General features: G+C 45.0%; 1 protein-coding gene across 3 annotated transcripts in view; it reads left to right on the top strand.

The window, feature by feature from the left end:
- Positions 1–203: 203 nt before the first annotated feature.
- Positions 204–24,112, top strand: part of FBXO34 (F-box protein 34) — a 75,123-nt gene continuing 51,214 nt past the window's right edge. The window contains exon 1 of one of the 3 annotated variants that reach the window (XM_075531125.1): positions 204–344. The gene's annotated coding sequence lies outside the window, so the exon portion shown is untranslated. The remainder of the gene's footprint in view (positions 345–24,112) is intronic. The other 2 variants (XM_075531122.1, XM_075531123.1) reach the window with 2 other exon arrangements.

Below are 24,112 nucleotides of genomic sequence, written 5' to 3'. Positions count from 1 at the left end.
CGGGGGCCCGAAGGCCCCAGGGCCGAGGATGCTCCACCCTGCTCTCCCTTTCAGGTCCTCCGCTCTCCCCTCTCCTAGCGCCTACAGGACCGCCTGGTGTCCGGCAGGGGGCGCGGCGGCACCCCGGCCCCGAAGCCCCACCCCCAGCCAACCGTCGATTGGGCCGGCGTGTGACGTCACGCAGTTTTAGCCAAACAAATGGGTTTCGGGGCGAGCGTTGGGTTCCGCCGCGCCGCGCTGGGCGCTCGGTCCGCCTCGGTGGGAGCGAGCCAGGCCTCCCGCCGCCACCGCCGCCTCGGGGGCGCGCAGCCCCGGGCCAGGACCCGCTCGGGGCCGGAGCGCAGGTGGGTCAGGGCTCGGGGAGCGCTTGGCGCCGGAGAAGCGCGGTCGGGGTCCGGCGGCGGCCACCGTGGCCGCTCCCCGCCCCCTCCCGCCGCCCGCCTGCGCTCCCGGGGCGCGGGTCGGGTGGGGGCAGGGGCGCCGCCCGCGGGCCCCCGGCGTGGCGGGTCTCGGCAGGGGCCCCGGGGACGTGGGCGGCCGGCGCGGACTCCCGGGGTGGCTCTCTCGCCGGCGCGCGGGCGGACGCCGGGCCGCCCCCGCGGGCCCCGGAGGCTCGGGCCGGCGGGCGGGCGGGCGGGCGAGCGCGGGGTCCGCGCTTGGAACCGAAGCTGGGGAGATCACGCATAGGCCGTGGGGCGGACGGGACCCGCGGGCGGCGAGCAAGCCCGGCCTGGCTGGGGGTCGCGTCCCTGCAGGCGCGTCCGCCGGGGCTCGGCCACCCTGCCCTTCCCTGTCCCAGCGCAGGTGAGCTGGCGCGGCGCTGCCCTTAACCTTCCCATGGGCTCAGGTGACCCCTCGCCTCTGGGCTGGCGCAAGTCGACTGCGGCTCGTCCCGGTCCTGGATGAAGTCATAGTGCTGTGGGACCTCGTGTCTGTGACGTCAGGGATTCCCAGGAGAGAGGTTGTGATGTCACTGCAGGCCCCAGGCGGGCACCTTGGGGACCTTGGCGCGCGGTAGGGCCGCGAGGACTTGGAGGGGAGAAGAAAAGAAGTTCGCTCTTGTTCCTTGAATTGTCGTTTTGAATCGAAAGTTGGTCGAGATCAGCATTTTATCATTTTAATGTAATGGCCCTTAGGTTCTTTAACTGAATTTCAGACAGGCATTAGTATAGTTCAATATGACATGAGTGGAGGTAGCTGAACCTAAATCAGGATAGGAGGTTTGCGTGGGGGTGGGGGGAGACGGGTCAGGATGTTTTATTATGAAATTATTCAAGAAGCTAAGCTCATAGTTTGATGGCTTGTAATTGAAATTGTTGACGGAATAGACCCAGTTTGACATCACTTTTCCATTTTTGCTAAACCATTTTGAGGTCAACTTTTTGCTGTTCAGGAGACCTGGTGGCATCGTAGGTTTCATGGTGGGCTGCTAACTGCCAGGCTGACAGTTTGACCGCAACACAGTGAGAGAAAGGTGAGGCTTTCTGTTCCGGTAAAGATTTACACCCTGGAAGGTCCACCCTCCCTGCTGGGCCACAGTGAGTCGGAGTCCTCTCAATGGCTGTGCATTTTGGTTTTTGCTTGTTAGCATTTTTGCTAGCCCCAGTGCATCTTAAATGAACTTTTTTAGGGAGAGTGGATTGCAAATGGACTTCCTATTGTAAAGGGGGTTAGAATTAACCCATCATTCTTCATAAATAATAAATAGTGGAGGATTTTACGTATCCAGGTTTTCACTGCCCCTTCCTGCCCTACCCTGGGTAATTGAAGGTTTCCTTTAGTTTGGTTATAGCTCACTAACAAGATTTTTTTTTTTTTGCTTTCTTACTAAGACTGGGCTGTAACTTAATAGTAACATAGCTCAGGATTGCATGTCAGGACAAGTAACAAAATTTTTGTCTGGAATACTTTCAAATACGAAACTACAGAATTTAAAAATAGCATTTTGTCTCTATGAATATTGCTTTTCTTTTAGAGTTTTCAAAAGCAATCATACTGGAATTGACGCTAGTCCCTCAGGTACTGACCCCTGTCAGTATTCCAGCGTATCATTTCCTCCTCCTAGTCATCTGAGCAGGATCTAGATCAAAAGGTAGATGACTTAAAACTGAGACATAATTATGCTTCAGTGTCTTCAGCAGGAAGCTTGGGTAGGAGTCCTCAGTTCTTTCTCACTGACCTTGACTTCTAATGGTAGGTGGCTTATTTGTAAGTATAGGAGTACTTACTTCCTCCTTTCCATTTACTCATTAAAAGTGATGGATAAGATACTGTCTCCTGGACTTTGTACCAGAATGCTGGTGGAAGTTTTGCTGTGCCTGTTAATAGCACAGGAAGTGAAAGCATGGCTTTTCAAACCCTGTTAATTGCTTTCCTTTAAGTCCCATTTGATTTTCCACACAGCCTGGGGGTGGCGGGGCGGGTGGATCGATTGCGTTGTGTGTGCTACCTGAATGTTGTTAGTTTTTGTTTTTTCCAGAAACATGGAATGTATAATGACAATGTAGCGAAAGCAGTTAAGATGCCACTATTGGAGCCTTTGGAAACCTAGAGACTCCCTACTGCCTAGAGTTGATTCCAGCTCTATCCTATGGGATAGGGTCGGAATGCTCTTGTGGGTTTCTGAGGCTGCAAATCTGTATCTGAGCAGAAAACTGTTGGATTTGAACTACTGACCTTTGGGGGTAGCAGCCCCAATTTGTAACCTATCCCATCAGGCTCTTTCCAACTGTTGAGTTTGAAGGTGTGGCCAGGATGGTTTTTGGGTAAAATCCCAAAACCAAACCCACAGAATTGACTCATAATAACTCCGTACAACATAGTAGAACTGCTTCTTATGGTTTCCCAGACTGTAAATCTTCATGGACGCATACAGCCTTACTTTTCTCCCTTAGAACGTTGGGTGGCTCTGAACTACTGAATAAAGGAAGTACAAAAATGACCTTTTCATTTTCCAGGTAGCCTTTCTGGGGCAAAGGAGTCCTGCTTACAAGTTGGGCTCCTAACTTCAAGATCAGAGGTTCAAATCCATCAGCTGCTCTGTGGAAGACTTTTTGCTCCTGTAAAGATTGATAGTCTCAGAAACTCACACGGGCAGTTCTGTGTCATAAAAGGCTGCTATGAGTCAAAATTGAACAGAATGGCAGTGAGTTTTCTGAGGGAGACCACGTGGCCTTGTGTAAATGGGAAGGGATGAAAAGTCGAACCAAATGTGAGTTGAAAGAAATACACTTTCTCCCTCTTTTGATGAGCAGTTTTTCAGTCCCCTCTACCCCCTTGTGGAAAATAAGATATTATTTAGAGAATAAATGTGTGTTCTGAGGTGACCGAAGAACAGTGATTCAGGTGTAAAAACTGGCTTTTTATATAGTTGTATAGCTGTTTACAAGCCATAACTCTTTGAAACATTTTTTAAGAGTCTATTTTATCCCTCTAGCAGAATTAAAAAAATTTTTTTTGGTACCCATAGCCTGTAGCTGTTCATTTAGGAACAGACTTTTAATTCTTATGAATGATCTGGGAAAATTTATTTGAAATAGGGCATATATACATACATACATACATACATATATATACGTATATATATGCAAAACATTTTGCCATTTTATTCAGATATTAAGTTGAAAGGGACTTAACCAGCCTCTTTTGAAGGATGAAAGCAAATGTCATGAAATATGAGCATTTACAAATTCTTGAAGAAAACAAAGAACACCCATTGACGTCAATCCTGACTCACTGACCCTGTAAGACAGAGAAGAACTGCCGCCTAGGGCTTGCGCGGCTGTGGTCCTCACAGAAGCAGCTGCGCGTGTTTTTCCCCTGAGTGGCTGGCGGGCTCAAATGCGGCCTTGTAGTTAGTGCCAGAACACTTAACCGCTGCACCATCAGAGCTTCTCGGGTATCTATTCTTTAGGACTTGCTTATTTGCATCAATTAATAGTGTTGATGTGGTCCACTTAGAATTTAAATTCTAATAGAAGCTTTCTAAATTTAAACTTATGTTAAGTCAGTTTAATTTGGTCAGCTTTGGATTGTCTGATGAACATTAATCTTGTTTTAATATTTGTTATGGAAAGATCATACTTCTCTTTAGAGACATCACTTGGCGTTATCTTCCAAAATTTGCAGCTGTTTAGAACCAGATACTTTGGGGAAGCTACTATGGTATAATGAATGCCTTCCTTGTTAGGTCATGTGGGACAAAGACGAAATTCAGCAAGTGCACAATTTGCAGTACTTTGGAAGCAGCAACAACAAAAAAGAATAGTTTAATGCCAAATGTATTCAGGTCATCTGAAAATTGAACGCCTCATCAATTATCATCTTTGCATAATTTATCGCCTCTCCCTTAGTTCATGCTTGCAGGATTTTGAAGTGGAAGGAGTTACCATATTATCCCTGCAAGCGTTCATGATGAAAATGTAGGCATATCACAGCGTTCAAAGAGCCCATCACCCTTTTATTCCCAACTGCACCATCTTCTAGGTTGCTCTCTGCAGAAGAGGCATCAGATCTTCCCTTCGGAACGAATAAGCTTCAGAAACCCTCAGCACAGTGAAGGTGTCAGTGTGGCACTGAGCTGTGCTGGCGGTGGTTGTGCCTTTGCGTGGATTCGGATGCCTGGGGGAGCCCACGTATGCAGAATAGAGCTACGTTCAGTAAGATTTTCTAGGCTGTGAACTTTCAGAACCATATTACCAGGTCTGTCAGAAGTCAGTGCCTCTGGCTGGGTTGCCGTTTGTGCCATCCAGGGATTCAAGTGCTTGTATCACATTGTTATCAGGCTTGGGTTCCTCCGTACAAATGCATTGCTTTGCCATTCACCCAGCAAACAATTTGAGTGTCACTGTGCCAGGTAGGTACTCAGGCAGGACCGGGGACTTGGATGAATTACCCTTCTTGAAAGGACCTGTGAGGTGCCTGGTGGCGCAGTGATGAAGTGATCTGTTTTCACCGGAAGCTCAGTGATTTGAACACACTAGCCACCTTTGAGGAAGGAAGATGCCAGCATGCTTCTGCAAAGATTTCAGCCTGGGAAACCCTGGAGCAGGTCTGCTCTGCCCTCTGGGGTCGCTACGAGCTGGAATTGACGACAGTGGGCAAGGACACTTGACCCGTGTGTTAATGTTCCCTTGCCATGGACGGCCCAGCATTGGGTCAAGGGGGTAGCCTATTTTACATCATAGCAGGTGGGCCAGAGCTCTCACCTAAAGGTCAGCCCAAGGAGATGTTAGAAACTGCGGTGAAAAGGATCAGGAGCTCTAGACAGACAGAGGGTCTAGAGTTCAGGGAGTTGTTTGAATGGAGTTTACTGATGCTTTCTGTGAGACAGGAATTCATATGTGCACAGGCCAGAGCTCTCCTGTGTAGGCAGTCTAAAATTAGAGGTCGAGTCAGGGACAGTCCAAACACCTGTTCTTTTCTCACTTTCAGAGGTATGTACAAGTATGGACCTCTCTTTTCACCAAAGGCAGCCCTTGACCCCTGTTGTTCCACATCCACTCCCTCCTGGACGTGTGCCCACAGCCTGTCTCTATAATCACTGGTCCTTACCTTCGGCCTGCTTTTTTTGTTGGGCTTTCAGGCAGACTCACACAGTTTGTTTTTAAAGGGACTTCCTTGGGGTTTGTTTGTATTGTTGAGCTTGTTCCACCTGCTGCCCTAAGTTTTCCTTTTCTTTAATTGGCAGACTTTGAAAGGCATGAGCTTCGCACAGCCTTCATGACTAGTATTTGTTCCTTTCCCAAACATTTTATTGTGAACAAAAATTTAAACATACAGAAAAGTTGAAGGAGTTGTACTTTGAATACCTATATTTGTCCACCTAGATTCTGTTATTAATACTTTGTTACACCAGCATGGTCCGACCATCAGACCAGGAAGCCTCTATGGGCCACAGTGGCCTGCTCCACACCAGATCATGGAGCTAGTGCAGGACTGAGCAGCGTTTTGTTCTTCTCCGCCTGGGGTCACCCTGAGTTGGGACCAACTTCACAGCAAGTACCGTAACAGTTGCTTTTCCACTTTCCACCCCTCCCTTAGACGCCCAGGTGAAACAGTGGACTCAAGGCTGCGCCACTAACCCAAAGGTCGGTGGTTTGAAGTTATGGCCTTGGAAACGGCGTGGCCAGTATTCTCTGCCCTGTAAGTTTTCTTTGAGTTGGATTCAGTTTAATGGCAGGGCCTTTGGGTCTGGTGGTCCATTCTTGTGTATGTTCATGAGTCCATCGCAGGTGTCCTCAAACTACGGTCCTCGTGCCACATGCAGCCCGCCGAGGACATTTATCTGGCCCGCCAGGTGTTTTTGCCCAGTTTTTTATACTTCAAAGTAAGATCTGTGCAGTGTGCATAGGAATTTGTTCATAGTTTATTTTTACACTATCGTTCGGCCCTCCAATGGGTCTGAGGGACAGGGAACTGGCCCCCTGTTTAAAAAGTTTGAGGAGCCCAGTCCATCATATATTTCTGTTCTGTGTCAAAGTATGTTGCCAACGTCATTGTATTTGACCCCTAAAGACCTTCACCATGCCTGTTATTAACGAGATTTCAATATTGGTCTGTTTTCTTTTTTGAGGGGTGGTAGGTAAAATTTTATAGAGGTTATGTTTAAAATTAAGTTTGTGTAACCACACCCTCTGTTGAACATTACCATTGCCACCAAAGGCTTTTCCTCCTGCATCATTAAAGCTGTTTGAACTAGCTTACCTCCAATCTTTCTTCCATCCATTTATTCTGAAATTCCCTCTTCAGAGGGCCCAGTTTGTTGCAGCACATTTGAAGCCACTTAACGCTAGGCATCCAGGCTGTAAGAAATGACGAATATGGCACCTATGTAATTTTCCCTTCTAACTGGATGTCACAGAGAGATTAGTGAAACACTATGAATTCAGAGGAAACAGTGGGTACAGCTAGGAAAGCTCCTTTGGGGTGGATATTGAATTGTGCTTGACGTAGGATATGGATAATTTCTTTAATTTGAGACTGAGATTAGAAATTATGATGTATCGGGACAGCGGCATATATTGGTGGTTGGGACCAGATTTCTAGGGAGTTTGTTATGTTTTTGAGGAAAGAAGTGCAAACCAGATCTGTTAGTGCGATTCTCATCCTGTTTGCTGTCTTTGATACGCATTGGTGTAAAACGCCTCTCTGTGTTCTCTCCGCTTGTTCTTTGCCTACCACTGACTTCTCTTTTTCATAGCTTTGTCGGCAGTTCTTTATTTTCCAAATGCAAACTACCCAAAGCTTTCCCTTTGCCCTTTTATTGCTCGCCTCATACTCTTACCTTCAACTCTTAACATGTCTCAGTTATAATTCTGCCAGGGCATGCTTAAGAGCTATACCCAAAGCTGCTAATTCTCAGTAGATTTCTAACAATGGGGTGCTTGTATTTGTTTATCTCAGCACTCATGCTGATCGGTCAAGAATTTGCGAGAAGAGCATTTGCTCTAAGTAACTGAGGCGTACAAGATTCCTTGAGCGCAATGAGCGACTGAGAGTGGAGGAACCAGCCACAGAATGATATTGCAGAGCTCTCCTGCTCTACAGGGGCTAAGCCACCGCAAGCCCTTAAGCATGCTGTTGGATCAGGAAGGTGGCACCGCCATGCTTGGCAGAAGTTGCAGTCTCCTGTGCAGAAACCTGGGTCTGGCTAATAGTGTGTTCAGAGCGTCAGTAGCTATGAAACAGGAAACATGCACGAAGGGGCTTGAGTGGGTGCTGAGTGAGTCAACAGTGCACGGCGTTTGAGAAAAGTGAAACTCCCCTTCTAGGCTTCCTTCACCTGGCAGAGGTAAGCATTTTCTAACTTTGATGTGTCTGCCCAGAGCAGCAGCAAGTGGACTGTCCTCATTTTGTAAGCTCTGTTGAACTCTCAAAATCATCTGTGACAAAACGAGGACATTGTTGTGGAATTGGATGCATTTGAATTAGGGTTGACCAAGAATATCAAATATGCCATGGGACTGCAAGAGGAACAACCATCTGTTTTGGAAGAAGTGCAGCCAGGATGCTTCTTAGAAGCAATGATGGGGAGACTTTGTCATACTTTGGCCATGTTGTCAGGAGAACCTCATCCCAGGAGAAGGGCATCAAGGTTAAAGTAGAGAGAGGGTCAATGAAAAATAAGCAAACCCTCAAGGAGACGGGTCGGCACAGTGACTGCAACCGTGGCTCAGACGTCAGCAGGGTTGTGACAGTCAGGACCGGGCATGCGCTGTTCGGTTGCACAGAGGGTTTCTGTGAGCGGGCACTCACGTGACAGCACATACGTGAGAGCGCGTCACCCAATGACCGGGAAACCCGAGGGTGGGAGGGAGGGAGGGGGAAACAGAGGAGCTGATCCCAAGGGCTCAAATAGAAAGTAAATTTAGAAAATGATGGCAGCATATGTACAAATCTGCTTGATACAATTGATGTATGGAACGTTATAAGAGCTGTAAGAGCCCCCAATAAAATGATTAATTATTGAGAAAATGGAATTAAAACATAATGGAATTTTCCCCAAACCTTTTGGAGCCCCATGTGGGCCATGGCAAACTTTGAGACCGGTGTATGTTACGTTACATTTACCTGACATCTTATTTCAGACTAGGGATATCTCACATGCAGCCTCTTGCGCAGCGGCTGTCAACACTCGGCCTAGACCAGTCAGTGTCCATTCTGAATTTAGATTCCTGGGATCGCCTGTGATGGCTCTTCTCTCTCTCTACTTGTCTTCAGTCTCTCTTTGCACAGGTACCAGGTGAATTTGACTAGAATTCCACTGGGGCGGTGTGACGCCTCTGCATCAGAACCTGCTGCTCCCGGGTTTGGTGGCACCAGTTTTAACAGGCACTTTTAAGACTTTCCATACCACGGTTTCACTCTTTGAGACGTGTGCTCAGTTAGGAAGTTCCTCAGCCTTGCCTCCCCTTTTCCATATCTCCACATGGGATCATCCAGTATCAGGAGATGGTTTCCATACACCTCCCTGGGCTCCCTGTCCTATAGTCTTTCCACTTCCCAACTCTCCTCTCCTACAGGGTTTACATGACTACTCAGCCACTTGACACCTTAGCACTTCACTCCCACATGGCTCTCTGATTGTGTCATCTGCCTTCTTGTTATCGCCTCCTAAATTCTAAGCTTCCTTCATATCTTTTTTTTTTTAACAATTTATTGGGGCTCATACAATTCTTATCACAGTTCATACATATACATACATCAGTTGTATAAAGCACATCTGTACAGTCTTTGCCCTAATCATTTTTTTCTCCTCTTTTCTTTTTTTACATTTTATTAGGGACTCATACAACTCTTATCACAATCCATACATATACATACATCAATTGTATAAAGCACATCCATACATTCCCTGCCCCAGTCATTCTCAAGGCATTTGCTTTCCACTTAAGCCCCTTGCATCAGGTCCTCTTTTTTTCCCCCTCCCTCCCCTTTCCCCCCTCCCTCATGTGCCCTTGGTAATTTATACATCGTTATTTTGTCATATCTTGCTCTATCCGGAGTCTCCCAGCTTCCTTCATATCTTAAGTCGCCAAACTGTAGCCATATAATTGAAAGCTTAGCTTTTTTCCTATCTTTCAGGATTTAACCAGGGTATTTAAGTACATTTATAGTTGTAGGTTTTCTTCTCGGCAGGTGAATTTAGATACCTTTAGGCAGAATCACTAGCAAGAGTTCTGTGCATTAAAGTGTTCATTTGTTTCTTAAAATGAATATATGTAAATTTTTTCTTAAGTAGTCCATTTGAAGCTATAAATCCACTTTGGGAACTTTGGTAGGGGATTATTGATTAGCTGGAATGTTTGAAGATGGAATTTGAGGTTGATCCAGCAATCTCAGAGGACATGCTTGCCTCACTGTCCAGGAACCAATAGAGACAAACTTGTTTCCAAAGTAGGGCAAGAGATTGTATTTCCAGTTCAGGCATCAGTCAGGGTTATTCTCTGGAGGTTCTCAGTGCCTTTTCCACACCAGTCCCTCTGGGCCTCAGGGCCAGGTTTCTGCTGGGTGAGAGCGCTTCCACCACCACAGCGGTGCAACTCGTTTTCCGTCACATGCAGAGAACTGGAAATAGAGCCTGCAAATAAAAGTCAGCCCAAAGAGGTTTTTAGCTGCTCCTGATGCTTTAGGAATCTTTCCTTGGATGTGTAGTTTGCTGAGAATGTTGCGTGATTACTGGATAGTTACACAGCAACTGTTTCAACGTGAGGAATTTCAAGGCCTGTTTATTCATTATCCATTTACTGAAAAGAGGACAGTGTATTTTCGTTAACTTCTATCACTTATAGGCGCTAGAACTATTTTATATCACTTGTATCTTCTGACTAGTAGCAAGCTTTTAATAAATATTTTTAATAAATATTTTTTAATCCTTAGTTATTGCTATGGTTTATTTTTACACTTGAGGGTATTCTATTTGACTAGTTCCATTTCTCCCGTTTTAGAAATATTATTAGTAAAAGTGGTTACTAAAACTAAATAAATGTTAACTTTACTGGAACATTCACATTTTTACTTTACAAGCTCGCAGGAGGTTATAACTTTTCCTCAAAATAAATGTAACTTTACATTTTTAAGACTGTGTGGTATACAAATATGTTTGCATTAACAATTTCCACATAAAACATCAAACGGCACATTTTTTTCTTCTCTCCAGTTTGGTGGTCTTGAAGCTTACGTGAAAACCAGAAGCATGTTAGTTCCTATATTTCTGAATCTGAAAAGTTAGCGGTCCTTATATTGGGAACCATTGTAAAGCGCTCTGGAGGCACCGTGGTTAAGCCTTGGGTCGCTGGCACTAGAATATGCAGCTTGAGTCTACTCAGTGGGGTAAGATGAGGCATCTGCTTCTGCAGCGTTTTACCTGGGAAACCCTAGAGGCAGGTCTACTCTGTCCCCTAGGCTCCCTTTGAGTTGGAATCAACTTAACGGCAGTGGGTTTTGGTTTAGCCTCTTTATTAGTGTTCTCAGTTACCTAAAATACTTTTATATGTCACCAAAAAAACACTGGTTCCTACTGCAGGTGCTTTTTTTGCTCGTGATTTTCTGGCTCTTCATACATCTGCTTGAATTTGAACTCTCCTATTTTAGTAGATAAATGGGAGTGGCAGCTTTTAAGTATTGTTCCTATAATGAAAGTTTCATGGGATTTTCTTTTGCCTTTTGTCTTTTAAGGGAGCATTCCTCTTTAATTTTGGAGATAAAAATATGCCTGCCAACTCATTTGTTGGACTAAAATGTTAGTTTTATGTTAAAAGGTCTTCTCATGTGTCCCCAGTGTTTCAAAGCAACCTTTTAACCGAACAATTGTTTAATCTTTTTCTGTTTAATGGCTCTAATTTCACGCACATGCTTACCGCTTGGCCACAGAAAGTACTATATGAAATGAAAGTGATTGATCCGTTCCAATTGGTAACTAAGGATTTCAGAGGAAATTAAGTCTCTTCCTTTTGTCTTCCCAATTTTTTTTAAAGGAAAATAAAAGGCTGCAACTTCCAACTACTGTTTGCAAAGCATGTGGTCTCACTGACTTATGAAAGTTAAAGTGATGCCTTTCTGAATCGGATTTAATGTTCTTGGAAGGCAAAACTTCTCTGATTTTTTTTCTCCTTTAGAAGAAAAACGATGTCAAGTCTATATCAGTATAACTCAGTGGAATTAATTTTAAGCAATTTGCCATTTGAGAAATTAGCCATTGAAAGTCCTCTGGCCTTCCTAGACTTGTCAGGAGTTGAAACCGTTGTTTCAACTGATTGATTCATAGTTTGGTTAGTGTATGTATCTTAGAGGTGTTAAGTTTAATTTCAGCTATATTACTCTGCATTATATTTGTTTCTAAACATTGGTTCGGTTCACTCAGGGAACTATACCTCCTTTGAGTCTTCTGCATTTGAATTCCTTTTTACGCCGATGTTACTGAAAATCTTCCTGGAACTGTATTGGAAAGTATAGTCTGTACCTTCAGGAGCATTTCTTTGCTGTGTAGGGTTTAATGAATTTCCCCCTTTGTTTATATGTGCTATAGGATCACTATGAATTGGCATTGAGTTGGTGGACAGAAGCCCAAAAACAAATTTCCAAACAGTACCAGGAATTTGTAAAGGATTTGGAATTTTGGCTAACCTAATGGTCATTTATATTATGGGTTCAAATGTGCATATTTGTCACTTAAGGGGTTCTGCCCACTGCTACTGAATTCATTACAATTCACAGCGACCCTTTGCAGAAGTTCAAGATTGTAAATCGGTAGGGAAGCAGGCAGGCTCATCCTTCTTTTGAGGAGTTGGCTGTTGGGTTTGAACGCCTATCCCTCGGTTCCACAAGATGTTTGCGATGGCATGCATTAATAGATGGTTGGTGGCTCCTACCTTGGTCTCATGATCTGGACAGCCACCTTCTGCCAACAATGTGAGAAATAGGGCTTTCTTACTTAGTTACCATAAAAAAATACCCCAGAAAATAAAAAAACTCTGAGTATTTATTTCTAAAGGAACATTTTGTTTTGTGCAATGTAATTATCATTACACAGAATGAGTAAGTGAAAATGGAATTATAAAACTATATGCACTAATTATAGGAATTCAGAATTACATAAGCATATACATAATCTACCAAGACATGGGGCTACTGCTGCAGTATTAACATGGCTTAGTGAAGGGTAGATTTTTAATAATGTTTTTGGTTATGAAAGAGGTAGTAGGGTTAATAGACTCTAATTCTGAAAGTGTTTTCAGGAGTGGAAGCCTACTGTCATTTTGATACATTTCTCAGAAATCCTCATTTTAATTTTGAGTCTAATTTATAGACCTTCAGATGTTCCAGTTTGTAACTCTTTAGGGTTTGTATTCTTCTAGCAAGAAAGAAGCTTGTGTATGCTTCTTGCTGCTAATCAGAGAAAAGACTCTGCATTTTTGACTCAGCGAGCTGTGTTTGCTCGTTTTGTCACTGAGAGCAGATACTGTGAGGTTAAAAGATAAATAGTATATTTTTCCAGCAGCAGAGTGACCTTCAGTGAGTCTCTCTTAGCGGTTCACACAGTGTGATCTTGCCCTCAACAGAAGACTGTCCTGAGCACTCTCGCCTCTTCGCCCAACATTGTTGATTATTTGGTTACTTTTGTTATCTAGTGGTTCTCATGGTTCCGTTAGTTCAATGTGGGATAATTTTGAGACTCAACTGTTGTATTTTCAACTAATAAAATCTCCATATTTCCCACTTAAGAAATAGCTACATTGATAAGATTGGTATTTTTGAGTTGGTTGGTTCACATGCTGTGAAAGCAACAGATATAAAAAGTGAGTTTTCTTCCTTTCCACTTGCCCGAAGACCCCTTTCCCCTGGTGACCCGGAAGGTTACACATTGGGACAGTTGGTGTCCGAACTGGGAAAGGTTGTTGGGTGGAGGAGGTGTGTCCGACCTCTGCCTCATAGGAGTCCTCTTTGGGCAGATAGGGAGTTGGATTCCCCTTAGCCTCCATCTTTACTCACAAGTCACCTGCACACACCTTCCCCTGGTGGCATAGTGGTTTAAGCACTGGGCTGCTTAACCAGAAGGTTGGCGGGTCAAGCCTCCCTCCCACCCATTCCGTAGGAGAATGAGGAGGTTTCAAAAAGTTCTGTTTACTTTTAGCAATCAAGGTCATGTCCTCTGCACAATGCATAATTAGATACGGCTCAATTAATACAGTTCAATGGGTTTCAGCAATTGTATATATTGTATAACAAGCTCTCCAAGACCTATGGAATTGATCACAGGGATCAACATATAACCCCCTCCCAGAGGGACGAACAACAGAAAAGTGGGTGAAGGGCAACAGAGGATAACGTAAGATATGAAAATAACAATCTATAATTTATCAAGGGTTCGGGGGGGGGGAGTGAGGAGGGAGGAGGAAAATGAGCTAATATCAAGGGCCTCAAGTAGAAAGAAAATGCTGTGAAAATGATGATGGCAGCATATGTAAAAATGTGATTCACACAATGGATGAATGTATGGATTGTGATGGGAGTTGTAAGAGCCCCTAATAAAAGTATTTAAAAAGAAAGGATTAAGAGTAAAAAAAAAATCGAGAACTATCCAGTGTTTTTCCTCCCCAACTATTCCTTTCTATACACCTGCTCTTTACTAATCAACTTTGTTAGAGTTCCAGGACCAGGTGAAAATCAGTATTTGAAAATGAAAGTTAACCACATGACCTCTTTCCTTATCTCCTTGTAAATGTCCCACTAGGGACATTTAGGCCACCTGTCACTACCCTGTCCTCTCTACAGATTCCCTTCAGGAGAGCTCACACACTCCACCCCCGCCACCTGCCCAGTCTGTCAGAGCCTGGGTGGCCAAGTGTTGCTCCCCACCGCTGGGGGTTCCCTCTTTCTCCTGTCCTCATTCATCCCCTTAGTGATCCCCAAATGGTGACTTTGTCTGGGTTTGGGATGGGGTGGTTAAGATTGTCATTTGTTTGGCATTTATGATAGTGGTGGCAGTCATGTAATGATGCCGTCATCCATCCTTCACGATGCAGTCCTGGCATAATGTGGTTGTAAGAAAAGCATGGGAGGTATCTGGCCTCCTCAGACTTTACAAGGCCGGAGGAGAATCTGCATCGTCAACATCAGCTGCTGAGTCAGACATGCCTCTAGCCTCCGACCGTCCTTCCCAATTCAGCCTCTTGCCCTCTTTTCTGCCCTGCTCAGAACCTTGCTGGGTCTCTTAGGGTGGCCAGTGAATGCCCAAAGGCATGCCATTCTACTGTAAGCCTCAGCTCAAGGGCATTCGAGCTGGCAGCACTCCACTCCAGCTCCAGGGAGCAGCAAACCTAGCTTCCCCAAGCACGGACCCAGAGGCCCCCAGCCCACACCTGCGTCCTGCATGAAGCTAACTCTCTCTGACGTGCTCTGTGGGCTGGGAAGTCCACCACTCTTGTCTCAGGCTCTGGCTCTTCATTTTGCTGATGTCACTCCTTTGTCCTCTTGTAGTGTCCTCTCAACAGCTGCCTCCTGGTTTAAAGAGGCTCAGTGCATGAGGATTTCAGGTCTAAAGGCCACAGTCTGCTTCCAGCTCTTCTGTCTTCATGGGAGTGATAGCCCCCTTCCCGTTTCTGAGATGTCTCACCCTACATGCGGAAAGAGGCAATCATAATTTACAGTAGTCACATCTGAAGCCTCTGCCTTCCCGACCTTCTCTTATCCAGAGCCATGAGAGAAAAGTTGTTTGGTAGGAGTAGCAAGGGCTATGGCTAGAAGAGTTAGGTTAAATAATGCCGTGCCCTGCAGTAGTGACCACCTCGTCACAGAGATCTGCTACAAGCAGCCAATTAGATGAAAGGGAGTTTCCTTGGGAGTGTGGTCTGCAGCCAATCCATATAAGCGTTCTGGTAAATCTCTGGCTTTTTGTCCTCTCTGGATCCTCCGTGTAGTTAATCACCCTCTGACCTGTGGTTCTTGGGAGTTGAGCTTGTACCGCTATATTGCTTGCCTGATCTTGGATTCATCAGCCTCCACAGTCCATGATCTTGCCATCTTGGGTTTTCAGCCCCTGCAGCCTGGCATTTGACCCATTGACTTGGAACTTGCCAGTCTCTACAACTGTGTGAGCCATTTCCTTAAGACAAATCTGTTTGTCTACATAATCTTCACTGGTTTTGGTTCTCTAAATAACTCAGCTTAAGACAGTGGGTAGGAGGAAATGAGCGCTGCAGGGACAGTGCATGCTGGCTTGCAGGGTCCCCTACCCCCTAGCCCAAGCATCCCCTTGCTCCTATTAGGCAGCTTAGCTGCCTGTTATCTCTGCCCACATGAGACCCAGCAGTCCAGAGCTTCCTCTGAGGTTGATGACCAAGCCTGACCTCTGCTCTTGACCTTACATTACAGCAGCTGCTGGCAGTCACCCGCTGACCCCACCCCCACTCAGGTAGTCTGCCTTCCCTCACCTGTGCCTACCCAGGAGGGGTTATCCAGGAAGTGTAAGGGACTGCACAAGTGCTGGTCAGCTGACATGGGAACGTGTGGGCCCCAGGCAGCCCGACATCCCTTCCCAAGTGCCACTCGGGCATGGGAGCTGGGACCAGACTCCTGGGGTCCTGCTGCTTCCTCGGCCCCGAGGGTAGCCCACCTTCTGAACACCAGCTGCCTCTGCTGTGGCTTCAGCCCCTGTGGCCACACTGGACCCTCTAGGAGTGTCCTGTCCCCATGGCTCCGTTCCAGCCTTCTTCTCTGCTCCCCCAGAACCTGATTCCTCTTCCCCTTTTGTAACATGAGGAGGGAGAGGAGAGTGGATAAAGATGAACAGCCATCTCTGTTGCAAAGAGAATTTCATTTTGTTTACTTTATCTATTTTTGAGCATATAGTTTCATTTTAATTAGATGAATACTGTTGAACTCATATTGCTTATTACCATTTCAGAATATGCTTCATTCAATCAACTAATGAAAATAATAGATGGTGGTTTTCTTTCATTTTTATAAATCATTTTATTGGGGGCCTTACAGCCCTTATAACAATCCATACATCAGTTATATCAAGCACATTTGTACGTATGTTGCCATCATCCTTTTCAAAGCATTTTTCTATTTGAGCCCTTGGTAACAGCTCTTCTTCTCCCTCTCCTTCCCCCACCCTCCCACCCTTGTGACTCCTTGATAAATTATAAATTATTATTTTCATATCTTACACCATCTGCTGTCTCCCTTCACCAAGGTTTCTGCTGTTCATTCCCCTGGGACACAGGAGCGGCGGGGGGTGGGTGGTGGGTGTGTGTTCATATGCCGATCATTGCGATCTGTTCCCCCTTTCTCCTCTTCCCCCTCTACCTTCCACCTACCATCATGGTATCGCTATTCCCATTATTGTTCCTGAAGGGTTTGTCTCTCCTGGATCCCTGTGTTTCCAGCTCTTAGCTGTACCAGTGTGTATGCTCTGATCTAGCTGGGATTTGTAAGGTCGGACTCGGGCCATGATAGTGGGTGGAGGAAACATTAAAGAACTAGAGGAATGTTTGGTGTTTTTGCTGTGCTGTCCTGCACCCTGGCTGACTTGTCCTTTCTTTGTGACCCTTCTGTGAGGGGATGTCCAATTGTCTACAGATGGGCTCTGGGTCTTCACTCCGAGCCCCCTCGTTTGTATTGATATGATTGTTTGGGTCTTCTGATACATGACCCCATCAACACCTCATGATCACACAGGCTGATGTGCTTCGTTCATGTGGGCATTGTTGCTCCCCTGCTAGACGGCCACTTGTTCACTTCAAGCCTTTAAGACCCAGATGGTATATCTTCTAATATCCAGGCATAGATAGTGGTTTTCTTTTCATTTCTTTTTTGGGGTTTTGTTTGCTTGATTTTATATTTGCGTAGTAGTCCATGTTTGTAGTGTAACTTAATTAGCCAGTCCCAGTCTATGGTTGATAGACATTGAAGCTGTTTTTGTTGTAACCAATACTGCAATGCATTGCTAATGCAGTGTCCTCTGTTAAGTGGGATAGGAACCCTGGTGGTGTAGTGGTTAAGTGTTGGGACGTGATCCTCATGGTTGTCAGTGAATACCAGCAACTCCTTGGGAGAAAGACTGGGCTTACTCCTTCCCGTAAACATTTACAGTCTTGGAAACCCATGGAGGGCTGCTATAAGTCCACCATGACTCGATGGCAGGGAGGTTGGGTTGGTTTGGTTTGAGTTGTTATGTGGAATAAATTTTGAAGTGGTGTTGCTGAGTCAGTTTTTTTCCATGTCAGAGCACGTTAGCTTTTTTTGTTTTCCTTTTGTGCATCCTGCTCATTATAATGTGTTCACATATATTTGCTTATCTGAATAGATAAGAAAATGTTGATGATACTTCTCATTTGCCGGATAGTGCATTCAGATAGTATAATTCAGTATGGGAGTCACCATACCCTACTGAGTAGGCCTGGGAAACACGGACTAGCTGTACAAGCTAAGGTAGGTGAGGTACAGTGATGCCTTCCCCCACTTTGTGTAAGGCCATCTTAGTGGAAGCATTAGAAGAGCAACCCCTTTACCCTTACATACTTAAGAAATGAACTTGCTGACAGGAAGAAAGGGAAGTAATAATGTTTTTCAGGAGTTGCTATTTTAATTAAAAAATACATTAGAACCCGGGCAAAGGGTGTGGGGGGCCATTGCTGACCTCCTGTGGCTGAGAAGGGAGGAGAGTCCACCTCCCCAGCCCCAGGCTGAGGGCCACAAGGCACAGGTCAGACAGTGCCTTCACCCTTACCCTCCTTTATCCTGTTGTCACACTGCCCATTCCTCCTGAAACACTCGGCTTCCCTGAAGGATTCCAAGGACTCCACAGGTTTGTTAGGAAAGTTAGCACGTTACCACAAGTCAAGATCAGAAAACATTAAAGGTGCAGTCTTTGTCCACAGTTGTGCCTCTTCTGAGGCAGGAGCCATGTCTCTCTCTGGTTTTCAGCCTCTCAACCATGTGGTCCCTTGGCCTCTGGATTGTTCTCTGATCCAGGAAGCCCTTCGCACTACCTCACAGTCTCGGTGTCGCTTCTCTGCTCTGTCTCAGAAGCTTGGGACTGTGGCCTCTGCTGCTTTTGCCCCTCGGCCAGGGCTCAATGTGCTCTGCTGGTGGCTCTTCATTCTTAATGGTCACTGCGCTCGCGCTCTTCTCTGGGACGGCTCGCTCACATACCCAGTGAATGGGCAAACATGCATCTAGACACGGGTAAAATCCATTTCAAGTCATTTCAGTTCACTACAAGGGGATAGGCTAAAATAAAATTCATTTTTTTCAGTTCTCTTGTTTCCCCTCACATATATTTCATACCATGTAGAAGCATTTTCAACCAATCTTGCATCTCCTTTTTAACCCAAGGGAGAAAAATTAATCAAACGTGATCCATGTGGCCCCTTTTATAATTTTTCTTAACTTTCTTGCCTTTTTTTGCTTAGTAGGCTCAGTGAGATAAGGTAGGTGGATTCTGCTAAAATAGTTTTTTAAAGTAAAAAATAGAATATTAAATATTTTAAATGTGTTTTTAACCTCTGTGTGCGACTTAGTAATTTTCTGAGCTGTGGGGAGGCATTAAGAGCTGGCCTCACCTTTGAAGTTGGAATTGGGAGCAGAAAAAACATGATTGCCTACACACATGTTTTTTCTGTGCGACATCATGAGGGAGAAGAACGTTGTGCTGGCTTAGCTACAAGTACTGGGTACATGGCCTAACCGCAACGCTCACACTTGGTAGGCGGTGTGTTCTTTTGTGATTGAACTGAATCATGGAAAAGTGGTAGGAAAATTATTAGACTCATAATAGCAATGTTTTGAACCTCTTGGGGTCAAATGATCATTTCCCTAGGTAGGGAGACTTAATACAGGGCAGAGATATCTTTGATGTAAAGGTAGACATTGGTAGACTTGCAGTACATCATTGTCCTTACCTGGAGATCACATTTCTGTGAATCTCTGCTATTTTGGAAAGGGCATTGAAAGCTCAGTGAGCCAGAGGCAGGAGAACAGTGTTTTGGGGGTCACCAGTCTTGATCATGCTTTCCTTGCAGTCTGCCTAGCTTAGAGGAGAGGGCCTTTCTCTGTCCTGTTTTATCGGTATCTTCAGTGCTGTCAAGGCACAGAGAACTTGCTTTGTGTTTAGCAAACCTTTGTTGAATGAGTGGATATTTGTAAATTAATTTTTAAAAATTGCCACCACAGGTATTTGGGGGTGGGGTAGGGCAGGAGGATATTACTAAAAGACTAACAGTAATGATTTTTACTTATTATGTAGTGGTGATTTTAATCAATCAAGAAGGCAAGAATTTTTTTAAAATAATGTATTGGGGGCTCGTACAAACTCATCACAATCCATACATACATCCATTGTGTCAAGCACATTTGTACATTGGTTGCCATCATCGTTCTCAACACATTTGCTTTCTACTTGAGCCTTTGGTATCAGCTCCTCATTTCTTCCCTCCCTCCCTGCTACTCCCTCCCTCATGAACCTTTGATAATTTATAAATTATTATTATTTTATCATATCTCACACTGTCCAACATCTCCCTTCACCTACTTTTGTGTTGTCCATCCGCCAAGGAGGAGGTTATATGTAGATCCTTGTAATCGGTTCCCCCTTTCTACTCCACCCTCCCTCTGTCCTCCCAGTATCATCACTATTACTACTGGTCCTGAGGGGTTCATCTGTCCTGGATTCCCTGTGTTTCTAGTTCCCATCTGTACCAGTGTACATCCTCTGGTCTAGCTAGATTTGTCAGGTAGAATTGGGATCATGATAATGGGGGGTGGGGGAGAAGAGGAAGCATTTAGAAACTCGAGGAAAGTTGTCTGTTTCATTGTTGCTACACTGCACCCTGACTGGCTTGTGTGCTCCCTGCTATCCTTTTCTAAGGGGATGTCCGGTTGCCTACAGTTGGGCTTTGGGTCCCCACTCTGCACTCCCCCCTTATTCACAATTATTTGATTTTTTGTTGTTTGATACCTGATCCCATCAATACCTTGTGTATCACACAGGCAGGTGTGCTTTTCCCATGTGGACTTTGTTGCTTCTGAGCAAGGTGGCCGCTTGTTCACCTTCAAGCCTTTAAGACCCCAGACACTATATTTTTTGATAGCTGAGCACCATCAGCTTTTTTTCACCACATTTGCTTATGCACCCACTTGTCTTCAGCGATCGTATTGGGAAGGTGAGCATACAATAGTAGGAGTTTTTTGTTCTTTGATGCCTGATACCTGATCCCTTCGACACTTTGTGATCACACAGGCTGGTGTGCTTCTTACATGCGTGCTTTGTTGCAAGGAGGCAAGAATTTGTCATAAGGATTCTGTCTTGGCTGTTTCCTGTACCTGGAACACCATTCCTTCAGATAAAACCTCTTGTTCAACTTCTTCACCGCCTTCAAGTCTTTTCTCGTATATTACCTTCCCGAGGAGGCCTCTGCGAACCTCTAGCATTGCAAACTTTCCTACCCCAGCCTATTATTTCGTTATTTAATTCCCATCAGAATGTTAGTTCCTGGAGGACCTTACTGATTTATTATAATCTACGCATTGCCTATTCATTATTTGTTGCATGGATGAAGGCAGGAAGGAATGTAACATGGGAAAGATGGCTGTAACATAGTTTACATTCAAATAATTGATACTTAAAAGTGTTCTGTCATATAAGGATTTTGCTGTGCTTTCTCCTTAAAATGACCCTGACGATGCAGGGAAGAAGCTGCTAACCAAAGGTCTGCAGTGTAAACTCTGAATTGCCCCTGGGGCTCCAGGGGTGGTGGTTGGTACCTGTAACCATGTCAGCCTTGGAGGCCCTGTGGGTGTTTCTACTCGGTAGGTCACTCTGAGTTGGAATTGACTTGATGGTGACTGTTTCAGTCTTCCTAGACAGCACCAAAGCAGGCACACTTGTGCCACACTGAAAAAAAACTAAACAAAAACATCAGTGTGGCTGGACTGATTGCTGCTCAGTGTAGCTCTGTGTGCGTCGGGGAGGAACTGTGCTGTCGTAGTGAAGAACACTTGACAGGAAAAGAGATTAGGAAGCAGATTATGGGCAGGATGGACAACTCTTCTCGATGTGGTTGAACTGGTGAGTTGTATGATATGTGAATTGCATGCCAACAAAACTGTTGGAAAAAGGTAAAGGAAATTAGGAGCAGCTTAGTTCACTACTCATGTCACAAAAAGACCTTGATCTTTGATTTATTCTAGCATTCTTTAAGAATTGAGGTATTTATGTTTGAAGTATTATGTTCAAGTTGGCCATTGCAGTTTATAATAAAGAATAGTTAAATAAAGCCAAAGCTGGGTCCTACCCAGATGTACCACTTAGTAGACTTGGTTTAGCTCAAGTGTCCTTTAGCCTCTCTCTCTTAGGCATACTTAAGCTCTTCTTTCATCTTCGCCCCAATTTGATTCCACAGGAAGGCAAAAGTTATAAGAAACCAACTGATGTACTGCCACTGAGTCAATTCCAACTCATAAAAACTCAAACCCCAAATCAACTAACTTGCCATCAGATCTATTAAGGCTCATAACGACAGAGTGGATCCTAAAGGGCAAAGTAGAAATGCTCCTTAGGATTTCTGAGGCGGTAAATCTTTATAGCAGTAGGCAGCCTTATCTTTGTTCTGAGGAGCAGCTGTTGTGTTCAAACTGCTAACCCTGTGATTAGCAACCTAATTTGTAATCCACTGTGCCACCAGCGCTCTCCAGAAGCAGACAGCTTCATCGCTCTCTGAGGGGTAGCTGGTGTGTTTGAACTGCCGACCTTCCTAACACAATTCACCAGGGCTCCTCCACAAGGTGGTTACCTAGGAAGTGTAATTTGGGGGAGAAGGGAGAGGGAGGGTAGACAGCTGGTAGGCTTTTCTTTTGAATTAAAAATAAAAAAAAACATTTTATTGAGGGCTCTTAAAACTCTTATATCAATTCATATGATGTTGTGTCGAGCACATTTGTACATGTTGCCATCATCCTTTTAAAAAACACTTTCTTTCTACTTGTGCCCTTGGTATCAGCTCCTCATCCCCCCCCCCCCCACAATTTTTAAAATTTTAAAGTAAGACGCAGTTATTACTGAGGAGCTTGGGGATGGAGAAGTGTATTGGTTAAAGAAGAGCTTATGATTGAAGGTAGTAGGCTCCTCACCCCATGCCTCCACACCTCATTTCTCTCTCCCTGAGGGGGGGGGGTGCGTGTGTGCGTGCATGCGCGCAAACACTTCGGTGGTTTGTGCTTTGGGTTTTACTAGTGACAATCCTCTGATTACTATGGTGGTACTCCCATTTTTGGTTTGTCAGTTTTAGGCATTAGATGCTCAGTTTCTATAGTGATAGTGGAAATTTTCCTACCATGTGTCAGGGATTTTGAGAGCATGAGACTGTACCCCATTTGCAAGCTAACAAGTTAGCGCACCTCAGTTTCATGAATGCTGAAGGACATGAGACTTGTGGGTTGGAGATGAAGGACAGTGTTAGCGTATATGTACCAGTCTCTTTGGTCCCATTCCTGCAGAGAATCCCTATTGAGGGCCAGTAACACTAGGACGTGTGCCTGTTTTATTCCAGGGAAAAAAGCCCTGAGTTGGGTTTGAATATTTTATAACGGGCAATAAGCATACTTGCCCTTTGCTCCAGAGAGTGACAGGAATTCTGCCTGCCCTTTGCTCTGGAGGGAAATGCTGCAGCTGTTTTCCAAGGCTGTTCACTCTCCGAACATCCTTGAAAAGATAGTACAGGATAGAGAGCCAACCATACCTTGTTTGCAAGACAGGCAGAAGCATGAGAGGCCCAGGAATCATGAAAACTCATTTTCCAGCACTACTGCCCTCTCCTTAACGTTGTGTCTGCTTAGTGTTGTTATATTTTAGCTTTCTGATCCCTTTGGTAACATTGAGGTTTTTGTTTCATTAATAATGTTTTCTTTTGACTCCCCGCCATGTAAGATGAGTATTTAATATCCAGATCCTTTCCAGTGCGCCTTGCAGAACCAATGTAAATAATCTGGTTCCCAGAACTGAAAGTCTAGGAGGGGTAGAGTGGGTTGAGATCCAGGTGCTCAAGCAGTGATTGTTTTGTTTTGGCATAGTTTGGATGAAAATTTACATAGTAAATTGCGTTCCATTCAACAGTTTATATCCATGCTGTTTCATGACTGGTTGCTAACCTCTCAGTGGAGCTTGGGTTTACTGTTTCCATTCACCTGTCGTTCCTTCCCGTTCCTGCTTTTTGAGCTCTGTGGGGAATGCTCCTTTGCTGGTCTCCTGTAGTTGACTGTACTGAGGACTACATTTCTCCCTTGGTTATTGCTTCCTGTATAGGCTTGTTGCTTGGCGGGAAGTTGCTACCCCAGGGTGGGGGATGGGTGTTCAGCTCCAGGCTGGATGGTGTCAGTCAGCACTAAGCCCTGGTCTCTTGACGTTGAGTTTTGTTCTGCAGTTTCCTCTCTCCTGCCCCGACCTTGTATTCTAGTCCTGATGGCGCAGTAGTGGTGGCTGTGCACTGGCCCCTCCTGGTCTTGGGTAGTGGAGACCCGGGGCCAGGGGCCAGTGAGCGCTTTGGGCTATGTCAGACTGTTCATTATGAGGAGTTGGTCTCTCTCTGTCCCAGCTGTCTCCTCTTTTTGG

The sequence above is a fragment of the Tenrec ecaudatus genome, chromosome 14 (genome assembly GCF_050624435.1).
Source record: "Tenrec ecaudatus isolate mTenEca1 chromosome 14, mTenEca1.hap1, whole genome shotgun sequence".
In the NCBI taxonomy this organism is placed as follows: domain Eukaryota; kingdom Metazoa; phylum Chordata; class Mammalia; order Afrosoricida; family Tenrecidae; genus Tenrec; species Tenrec ecaudatus.
Note: the sequence above shows the minus strand (reverse complement) of the source record. Positions and strands in the feature narration are given on the sequence as shown.